Consider the following 11,095-nt stretch of genomic DNA (forward strand, 5'->3'; position numbering starts at 1 on the left):
AGAAAAACAGGTGTCAGTGTTTGCAGACTGAAATTTGCGGACCACTTTTCTGATTATAATGATTGACAGCCTGAAGAGTATATGCACCTTCTGAATTTGTTTGCAGTAAATCTTTGCTGTTGTTGATGCTAACCCTCCCCATTTATATCTGGCTGTTCATTCTTGTCTGATAATTAACATTCAAAAGAACTGGGAAAGACAACTAGGTCCCAACTGCACTTCATGGGCAAGCGTGCAGGGAAAGCAATTGTGTTTTATTTTATTCATCATTTTAATAGGAACATAGGAAATGAATCAGAACAGTGGTCCATCTCGCTATGTATTGTCTATGGCTCTGACTGGTAGGAGCAACTCAAGATTTCAGGTGCAGAGAGACCTTTCTCAGTCCTACCTAGAGATGCCACTGATGAAGCTGTGACCTCCTGGCATGCAAAGGAGATGCTGAGATATAAAAAGGGTACAAGAGGGATACAGAATAAAATCAGTTAGCTGGTTGGTATCCGTCTGTCTCGGGAAACAATGGAAGAGTGCGGCTTCGAGGGTGAAGTCAAACTGTTGGGGAGTTTCAGGGCTTGCTGTGGATGTAGAGACCAATTCAGGAGAGACATGCTTTGTTGCAGCTGGGGCAGATGAAGGCATCCGGTTGTGCTGATGCAGGTGTACCATTGCGTTTCTTATTTCTGCACTCCTCCCAGTGGTCATTCCCCCTCTGGTCACTACTGTAGAGAGAGGGAAATACTTTGGTGATGCTTTTCTATGTGTATCTCATTCTGCATCACCTTTAGCATCCGCACTGCATTTCCCAGAAACAATTCAAAGGATGCTGATTAGTGTAACAGGTCCCCAGCTTATCCCAGGGAGCTGCAGCACAAGAGTCCAGTCTGTATCTTTGAACCACAAATATTTAAAATACAGAGATAACTTTTTAGCATTATGAGCTGAACGTCGAAAGCAGTAGTAAATCTGTGGTTTTTAATATTTGCCCTCTTGCTTTCGAGTCTTTTAGATAGAATGCCATCATTCTTTCAACTTGGCCTCCATAATCAGGAGCACTAGAAAAGGATGTGAAAAATGAGAAGCAAGATTTTTAAAGGGAATTTAAAGAGAGTGTATGTGGGCAGAAAAAGCTGCCTTCTCCCAGGCTATTCAATAGAGTTGGGCAATAAAGAGCTCATGTACCCTAAAATCAGCCAGTTCCCTTCCCCAACCCACAGAGATTTATGGTAGGATTAGTCCTATACATCTTTTGCTCACCCAGATGAGTCAAATTAAATGTTTTGGGGGCTTTTTGTTCTTTTCATAGTTCCTCATAAACCATCCTTTGAACAGTTTATAATTTCCCCAGCTCTTGTTCTAATTTGTCTGCATCCCTCTGGTAGCAGGTTTCTAGGTGTGGCTCTAATATATCCGTAGATGCGGAAACTGAAGTAAATCTGTTTGAAGAGACAATTAAATTGTACTCTCAAAGGGGGCAGACACATCCTCTGTTGTCACTAACAAACACCACTCTCTTCATTTCTCCAAACAAAACACATTCAATATTCCATGTCAGTTTACTGTAACACATTTGACATGAATGCTACATCTGCAACAGGGTTATTTCTGTGCTTTAAAGTGTTGTTGTTTTTTAGCCGTGCTATGCACTTCTTGATAAAATCCTAACAGAGGCAGTTAACTTGTTTAAACCTATGCTTGCCTATAAATATAAAAATGTGAAACGATCAGCAAAATACATTGCAGCATATACAAACGTACCTTGGATCCTGAATGCCTTGCATTCAGGATCAAACGTTTTGGCTCCCAAACACCACAAACCCAGAAGTGAGTGTTCCGGTTTGCAAAGCCAACCAGAAACTGTGCCTTGGTTTCCAAACGTTTCGGAAGTCGAACAGAGTCCAGGATAGATTCCGTTCGACTTCCGAGGTACAACAGTATATTTAAAATATGTCTGTTGTAGATCAGCATAGAGACATGAACCTGTAAGTTGGGGTACAACTAATAACATCAATTGTTTTCATCAGACTATCAGAACATGTCTCACAGTGGCCAACCAGATGCCTGTGGGAAACCCACAAACAAGATTCGAGCCCCAGAGCACACTCCCCTTTTGTGGTTTCCAGAAGCTTGCATTCAGAAGCATTGTTGCCTCCAACTGTAGAGGCAGAGCACAGCCAGTCATGGCTAGTAGCCATCGACAGCCCTCTCCTCCATGAATTTGTCTACCAGTGTGGTCACATTCCACCAGTGGGCTGTCTGCGAAGATTATCCTGCATTATCACTGAATTTAAGGTTCTTACAGATTGGGTGGGCCACCAACGTGAATCTGACCAAACTGCAGGAGGCAGTGGAAGACAGGAGGAGTGCCTGGCGTGCTCTGGTCCATGGGGTCACGAAGAGTCAGACACGACTGAACGACTAAACAACAACAGTTTTTCAGGTGGGTTGCCCAGAAATTGCATGGGCCATAAACAACCATGCTAGCCACATGAGCCGGAAGCTGTACGCTGGCTCCCTCGGCCTGTAAAGCGAGATGAGCGCCGCAACCCCAGAGTCGTTTGCGACTGGACTTAACTGTCAGGGGTCCTTTATCTTTTTTTAAGGTTATGCAAATCTACACCACTTTTAGTGCTCTTTTTTGGTGATGCATTCCCTTTTGGGGGTGGGGGGCAATGCATAAGTGGCCCCTCTATCAGTGAACCTTCCCATGCTGCCTGCAGCAACTCTTTTCACCAAATCCTTTTTGCTTCCTTCTTTGCTTCCTTTGCCTCACCTGCCCTAGTCTTTCCTCTGTTGCCTCTCCCAAAATGTGGTTTGTAATCTCCTGGGGACAAGAGTCCATGCTGTAGCTTGTGAAGCTGAGCCTGCACAATGCATATACTGTACAGAATGTTAAAAAAAAAGTTATCTGAGTAAAAATGTCTGTCTCTCTCTCCTCTCAGCCCCACCACACCATCCCTTTAACTCTGGTATATAGACAGCCTGCCTGCAAGATCTCTAAGGCCTTGATAATTGCTCCCACACAATAGTTTAAGAGTCTCACCATTTACATGGAGCAAACGTTTTTCCAAAGGGTCAAAGTGCAAGGAGATCTTGTAAGCAGATTAAGAAACTGGTAGAAAGGCCAAAGGCACCCTAAGACTTTACATTCCCAAAGTGTTGTGTTAAGTGGTAGCCCAAGGATGTACTTAACTCTGGAGGTCAAATGAACTTGCAGCATTTCAACCATAATCAGTCTGGAAATACAGTTGTTTACAAAGTACATTAAAGGGGCATCCAAATAACAAAATGCCATTTCTTCAAATACGTCTAGCCCATACCAGACCGCTGCTGAAACAAAAGAAATATTCTGTTTTCACTTACTTTAACTCTTAATGTAAGTTCATGCCTAAATTGGATACATGTTCTACATTTCTTTGAAAATTTTGAGACTTTATTTTCAGTAATTCTATTGCATCAGCAGCACTGGAGGACTGCAAGCCTAATCTCCCATTTAAGGACCCCTGACCATTAGGTCCAGTCGTGACCAACTCTGGGGTTGCAGTGCTCATCTCGCGTTATTGGCCGAGGGAGCCGGCGTACAGCTTCCAGGTCATGTGGCCAGCATGACAAAGCCGCTTCTGGCGAACCAGAGCAGCACACGGAAACGCCGTTTACCTTCCCGCTGTAGCAGTACCTATTTATCTACTTGCACTTGATGTGCTTTCAAACTGCTAGGTTGGCAGGAGCTAGGACCGAGCAACGGGAGCTCACCCCATCGCGGGGATTTGAACTGCTGACCTTCTGAATGGCAAGCCCTAGGCTCTGTGGTTTAACCCACAGTGCCACCCATGTCCCAAGTTAAATCTACCACTTCCCTGGGAGTAAATTCAATAGGACTTACTTCTGAGTAGAAATAGTTAGAATTGTGCTGTTAGTCTTGTAATATCTAATTGTCCAGTATGAGATTCAGGTAGGTAGCCGTGTTCGTCTGACACAGTCGATACACACACACACATGCCTATTATCTCAAATGGTTGGTCTTTAGTACTATCCTTGTTCATTGAATCTATATTGAATCTATAAAACAGAGGGCAGCCAATATAGTACTTCCATTGCATGGCAACTGGCCATGATGGCTACGCTCTGCTTCCATGATCAGTGGCATAAATGTTTTTGAGTACCAGTTGCTGGAAACTGCAGACGGGGAGAGTGGTCTTCTGCTTAGGTCTTGCTCAGGGGCATACCTAGGGGGTTGGTTAAGATATGGTTCCCATATTTCAAAAAGTAAATACCAGGACACCCTGGAAGTTGTCAAGCATTCTTTAAGAAGACCCCAAAATTATTCAGCGTTCCCCACCTCCGTCAGTTCCTCCACACGCTCCCTGGGCTGCTCCTCCATTGTTCTGAGAGGGCAGGAAGGCAGGACGGCAGGCAGGCAGACTGCCTGCCTGACGAAGGAGAAGGAGAGATGGAGCAGAGCAGCCCCGACCCATGGTCGCAGAGTAAGTAACTGGTGAAGTGAGAAAGGCGATGAAAAGCAAGCTTTTTGAGTTTCTAGTCCATGGACTCTTCCAGCTTTGGTGGTGCTTATACCTTGCCAGGGATGCAAAGGACAGGGCTACTGATCTATCTCCTTGCCAAGGGCGCAAGGGAGCGTAGGTATTCCTCTGGTCCTGCTTGTGGGTTTTCCACAGGCATCTGGTTGGTTCCTGTAAGAACAAGATGCTGGACCAGATGGGCTGCTGGCCTGATCCAGTAGGCTCTTCTTGTGTTCTTATGTTGCTGGACTACAAGGCCCATCACCCCTAACCTTTGACCATTCTAGCTGGCACTGATGAGTGCTGTAGTCCGAAACCATCTGGAGGGCACCAAATTGGCTTTCCTTGCTATAAAAAGTTTACTTAATGTATTTTGGAACATCTCCAAACACACATACACTCCCATGGCACTGAATTTGATTAAATGCCACACATTCTTGCTCTTTGCCTACATCGAACATAGAATGTAAGCATTTGCTCGACCCTTTGTATTACAAGCATGATAGTGATGATGAAAAAGAAATTGGCAGAGCTCCCCTTTCCCTTACAACCCTTACCAACCATCTCAGCAGAGCTTAGTCCTCTAGTTTTACATAAAATAAAGAATAGAGACATCTGGTGGCTGAGCTGCATAATAGCAAATAACTAACCAGCCATCCCAATTGTTGGCATCTCTCTGGCAGGGTCAACAGAAGCAGAGACGAAGAATCAATGAGATGGTATTATCTTCCCTCTGAAAATAGAGAAAGAAGTAGCTCATACTTAAAGCAAGGAAACTTTCAATAAGAAGAAGCGATTCACTGAAATAAAATGATGGAAAATTCCACAGAGACTAGGAGCTGGGAGGGGGGCTGTGGTGGTGGTGGTGTGTATTTGGCCATTGCTTCTTCCTATCATCTACCATTGCAAAGCTTGCTGTGCTGGCCCAAAATCTAGTCAGCTTTACAAGTAGATTAATGCCTTTCCTCCATTGTGTTGCATGGGCATCCTTCCAGCTCTACAGTGTGAGAACCAGAAAGACGTCAACACTTTTGGCCATGGAGAGAGCTAATTAAGCAGTTATTCCTGCTCTTTGTCTAAACCAAACTGAGCATGTAAGTGCTTTCACTCCACCTTTTGTACTATGAACATTGAGGTTTTTTTGTCTGAAGAAGCAGTCTATGGAGCCTGAAAGCTCACATAATGTCCTTAAACTACTGGTTGGTCCAAGCATCCCATTGATTCTATGCCTGGCTTGTTTGTCTTTGGCAGGAGGCAAATTGCTACTTACACAAAGTGTCCTTATTATTTACATAGCACCATCAATGTCCATGATACTTCACAGAGTACAAGAAGACACACTATCCTTTTTTTGGAGTTTAGGGCTTTTTTTTTACACTATTGTCCAAGGAGAGGCAAGGGCATAAGAAAGAGTTATGCTCTCTACTTCATTCTTCTTCCAAGAAAATAGCCACCCTTGAATCTGTTTTATTAGCAGGCAATTTTTATAAATCATCCAAAGTGTTACAACAATGTTTGGGGGATTTGCAACAGCAAATTTTGTATGTATTATGCCATATGAAAGCAAAATGACAAAAATATAATGGGTTTGGCACATGACATATTCATTTTTCTTTTAAAAACTCCTTTTCACAATTGAGTATTGGGTGTCTCTATGTCACAGAACCAGTTTTTTTTCTTCCAAATTTTAGATTGTATTTTTATTGCTTCTTTTGTTTCTTTTATTGCATTTTATTGCATTATAACTTGAATTTTATGGAATGCAAATTGTAATGCAATACAATAAAATAAAAGAAACAATTAAAATACAATTAAAAACCATATAGCAGCTTACAATTCCCACAATGGGCAATAAATAAATGAATCATTACATGGTCTGCCAAGACCATCAGGAATTTTCAAGGGATCAGGGGTTGGGGGGTTGGGAACCACTGATTTAGAGAAATGTTCACTAAAATGTTGATGAATTTTCATGAGGACTTTAAAATAAGAAAATAAACATGCTGATGTGGAATGGAAATGTGATAAACTGAACCTAACAATGGGGAAATGAGGGAATCTGAAATTGACAGGTTCACACATTCCTAATTAATTTCCCCTTTTGTCAAAACACCCAAGCATAATCTTGTCAAAGTCAAGGACTTCTATTAGCACTTGCCTTTTAAAATCAGTGAGAATTAATTCCAACTTATTGAACCTTTTAATGCTACATTAAGGAACTTCCTCTTGGCTGCACATTCATGGCACCCGAATCTGTGTCTGGAGATGGCTGCCTTGTTCTTCCCAATGGCCTTTGTGACCTAAGCACAAATATTGGATGTTGTTAAGTTGCTTCCCCAAGCTGAAAATAGATGCCAGAGAGACATTCAGTAACGTCTGAGCAAGAAGCACTTTTCATTTTGCAGACACCTTCTTATTTTTACATGTTGCGCGATAGGTTTCTGAGAAGGCACACAGACTTGTGAGCTGCGCGCTCTGCGTCCTTTAAGGAGGGCCAAGTGAGCTGGCCAGTTAAACGTGAAGTGATGACTGCCGTCTTGACTTTGCAAAGTCCCCTTTGGTCTGTTTTTAGAAGGCTATTAAAGATAAGATATTAGCGAGTTGATTTCAAACGATGCTGGCTTCAGAGGGATAATGCAACCGTGAAAGGGCAAGAAGGGAAACATCTTCCTCAGATAGACAATCTTCTTCATAGCTGTTGTAGCCCAAGCCAGTGTTTCTCAACCTTTTTTGGGCCAAGGCACACTTGTTCCATGAAAAAAATCAAGAGGCACACCACCATTAAAAAAGTTAAAAAATTTAACTCTGTGCTGCCCTATATTGACTATATAATTATGACTGTAAGAAACACTTGCCAATTGCTGTGTTGGTTGCAATCTCCTGTAATAAGGCTTCACAAGCCGCTGATTTCTCTGCCAGCACAATCCTTTGCTCAGCAAGTTTCAGGTTGAGCTCATCCAGCCAGCTTCTTTAAGTTTGTCTAAAACCACCCTCCCGTGGTGGTGGCTGTTGAGAGCTGCGCTCGCCCCACGTCGTGACCCGGCCGGCTTCCTTTCCGGCGGGTTAGCGTCGGTTATTGGCGGCCGCCAGGCATGTGACAATGTCAATCGCCCTTCTCGTCGCCGCACGTCGCGGCACACCAGCCAGCGTCTCGCGGCACACTAGTGTGCCGTGGAACAGCGGTTGAGAAATGCTGGCCCAAGCTATGAGCTCAGAACTTCCAGCAGCATTAGAGTCATGCAGGAGTGACTTATTGTCTTATAAAACAATCATAACAGGCATTAATAATGTTGGTGGCCTACCAGTGATGTTCTAATTACTGGCAATTCTATGCAACATTAATGGACAACCTTCATTTGCATGGGCCAAGCTAAGACATTGCAGACATTCCCCGAAAGTTTCACTACAAGTCTCTTTGGCTTAGCCGGCATTGCTGCAACAGCTGCTTGTGGTTGACGGCAGCAGTGTATCCTCCACCCTCACTCCTCGTTGTGTTCATGACCTCTAGGAACCTGCTAGTTTACAGCAAATCATTCACAACTCCCCCCGAAAAATAATTTGATCAAGTCAGGCACAAGCTAGCATCGTGAAGAGAGCTTGTCTGCAGACACCTTTGGGGGCTGCCTCTTCGACTTCCTGAGCATTAGAATCCTTCATTTCAGATTCCAAGCATGTCGCTGTCTCTGGGTGACTGCCATGACCTCATTTACAAATGTGTGCAGCTACATTGATTCCACTCCAGGAAACGGGGACTCATTTGCTGGGTCCATCTAGCGATATAAGAGCAGTGGTTGGCTCCGCAATATGAAAAAAACACACACACCTCATCAGATATGTTCAGCTTCGGCAAAGGTTTGTTTTTCTTTTCAAATATTCTAAGCAGCACTTTTTGTTGTTGTTAACGCTACTACATAATAATATGTGGAGTGTAACGTTGTTGTAATTATAGCTGCTGATAATTCTATTTCTTTGTTCTGTTGACTTTGAGGGAATACAGTGATTAAAAAAACAACAACACATGGCTTGAGCTCAATTGTGTTGTGGATTGTGTGAATTAGGGCCAGGTTCTTTGGCAGTGAACTGTCAACTTTTGTGGGAAGGTAACATATCGACACCTGCAGGGCTGGCCTATGATATTTTTGCTGCCTGGAAATATGGAGCCTGCTTCCGTTCTGTGCACAAGACAAGACCCATAAGGACTGTGAGGGAACTCTCACTTCAGCATCCTACATTGTGCCCAAGGAAAGTGCACAAGCTGATGCTAAGGCAGGCCATACAGAGCTCTGTCCAACAACTTTCCGCCAGTCCTCACCTCCTGGCATCTGCCACTTGGTGGGTTGCCTTGGGAAGGACTTTTGAAACAATTTGCTCCTGTTTTCTTTCTGGGTTGTGATCTGGACACAGAACACTTTGCAGCTATTTATGACAAAGCATACTTCCCTTTTTATCAGAAAAGATGTTCTTGAGCTTCCTAATGATCCAGCAATATTCTTTTTGCTGGTCATTCATCCCCCCTTGTGTTGGCTATTCACATCAACCTCACCTTGAGTTTGCACTCAACTTTTGATACAATAAGTGAATGGTAGACCTTGGATAAATTCTGCTGCAACAACTGTAGGTTCACCCACTTTTACTTTGGGCAAAGGTAAATTTGGATACAGCAGAGCACACCAAATATGGAAATTGTTAACGGCAAAGTTGTTGTGACTTGATTTCATTCATAGCTTGCAATTTGCGTTCTGTTACATTCTAACATATCCCCACCCTTTCTCTCCCTTTGTTTATCTATGCGCGTAACATTCCTTTAGGGGTTGAATTTGGATAGAAAAACATCCACTTGGGATGGATGCCTAATTTATCATGTTTCTTTTCTTCTGTGTTTTATGAGACACTTGAAACATAGCTGGCTTTGGATGGCGGTGGCGGCGGCGGCAGCAAAATGCCCTATACCCTCTTTACACTAGGTAATTTCAGGGCATTGACACTCTGTGATGGGTGTGTGCAAAGCAAACTGAGAACACCACGAAAATGGAAAAGATGTTCTTGGCATCTGCTTTCTAAACAGAGCTTAGATTTATTTGAACTGCCTTTGATGTTTTAATTACAATATTGATTCATTCTCAGAGTAGTAGGTCTAGTTTATCTTGCTCATAATTCATGTACATTGTTTTCCCTGTTCTTTGGCACCCCCAATCTAGACTATACTTAGGTAAATGTCCTTTTTGGACAAAATCAAGCAAGGTGAACAGGGCATGATACTTCCTTGAAGCAGAAGGCATAGCATATTATTATGAAGGGGCCTGTGTGACTGGGGATGCCTCCAGACATCTCCCCAAACGGAATATGCACCAAATTCTGGGGTTCCAGTTAGAGAGGATTTGCTCCCCGGGTCTGAACATGTACTCAGATCTTGTGGGTGGGTAAATATGCAGTCCCCGTTCAGAGGCTCCACTGGGCCTTTTAACAAATGTGTGAGTACAGGGAAAGCACTGTATTCGTGTAGTGTCATGATATCACCATGTCCCTCTGGAGCAGGGATGCAAAAAGAGTGCAACGAGGTCATAAACAGAAAAGCTGGAAGTCTATGGATTTGCCTATTGCACCACGGAATATACATTTCCTACTTATCAATAAGATGTCTGCAAACCTAACATGAAGGCTGGCATCATTAACCTTGCCATGTGGGAAACCTTGCAGATGAGCACAATGCCTGGAGACAGACAGTCAGGTATCTACAGCAGTGACCAGAGGAGGAATGACCACTGGGAGGAGAGAAGAAATTCCATGGTGCACAGTGCAATTTTTCTAGAAAAAGAGGTGCTGGAACTCACCATGACCACCTCCCTTGTTCTCTTACAATAGAAATAGCGCCTGCCTGAGAGGTGCCAGAACTGAGTTCCAGCGAGTTCCAGCTTGAAAAAAAGTCCTGATGGTGCACCTGTAGCAGCAAAACCAGGTGCCTTCATCTGCCCCACCTGAAATAAAACATGTCTCTCCCATATTGGTCTCTACAGCCTCAGCAGGTGCTGTAAGTCTCCAATGGTTTGACTTCACCCCCGATGGCTAATTCTTCCATCGTCTCCCGAGGCAGATGAGTGTCAACATGTGGCATTTAAGAAAAATATGAATCAATAATCTAGGTTTGAATTGGAGCTAAATCTCATTCAGAAAGTGCCAGATTTTGTCACTTTTAGCAACACACAAGTCATTATTAGTTGCTACATTACTTTTCACTTGGAGTTTTCATTATTAAGAAGCATTCATAGTATATCAATGTGATTATTTCATGATCCTAAAAAGTAACATCAGTTGATTTCTGACTTATCCCTTTGTTTACGTTGCAAGTCAACTTGGTGGGACACCATTCATACTGGTTATTCACACTTAAATGTGTTCCACAATGTTCTGCAAATTTCAGTGTTCTCTCTCTCTGTAGATGTGCTTGACAATATACAATATTATGTGCATTTCTGTTTTAGAGCACTTTTTTCTTTTTTCTAAAACCAAACAAGAGAAGGAAAGTGGAGTGCCACATCTTTGTATTTTTGTACTGTAACACTTTATGGCTCACATTTTTG

At 43.1% G+C, this 11,095-nt stretch overlaps 1 long non-coding RNA gene across 6 annotated transcripts in view; it reads right to left on the reverse strand.

Moving 5' to 3' along the window:
- Positions 1-216: 216 nt before the first annotated feature.
- LOC148686849 (uncharacterized) overlaps positions 217-11,095 on the reverse strand; it is a 65,073-nt gene continuing 54,194 nt past the window's right edge. For all 6 annotated transcript variants that reach the window (XR_015948115.1, XR_015948114.1, XR_015948117.1 and 3 more), the window contains 2 exons: positions 5,168-5,250; positions 217-719 (listed from right to left, as the gene is read on the reverse strand). This is a non-coding gene — a long non-coding RNA (uncharacterized LOC148686849). The remainder of the gene's footprint in view (positions 720-5,167; positions 5,251-11,095) is intronic.

Source organism: Zootoca vivipara, chromosome 2 (genome assembly GCF_965207765.1).
Source record: "Zootoca vivipara chromosome 2, rZooViv2.hap1.1, whole genome shotgun sequence".
In the NCBI taxonomy this organism is placed as follows: Eukaryota; Metazoa; Chordata; class Lepidosauria; order Squamata; family Lacertidae; genus Zootoca; species Zootoca vivipara.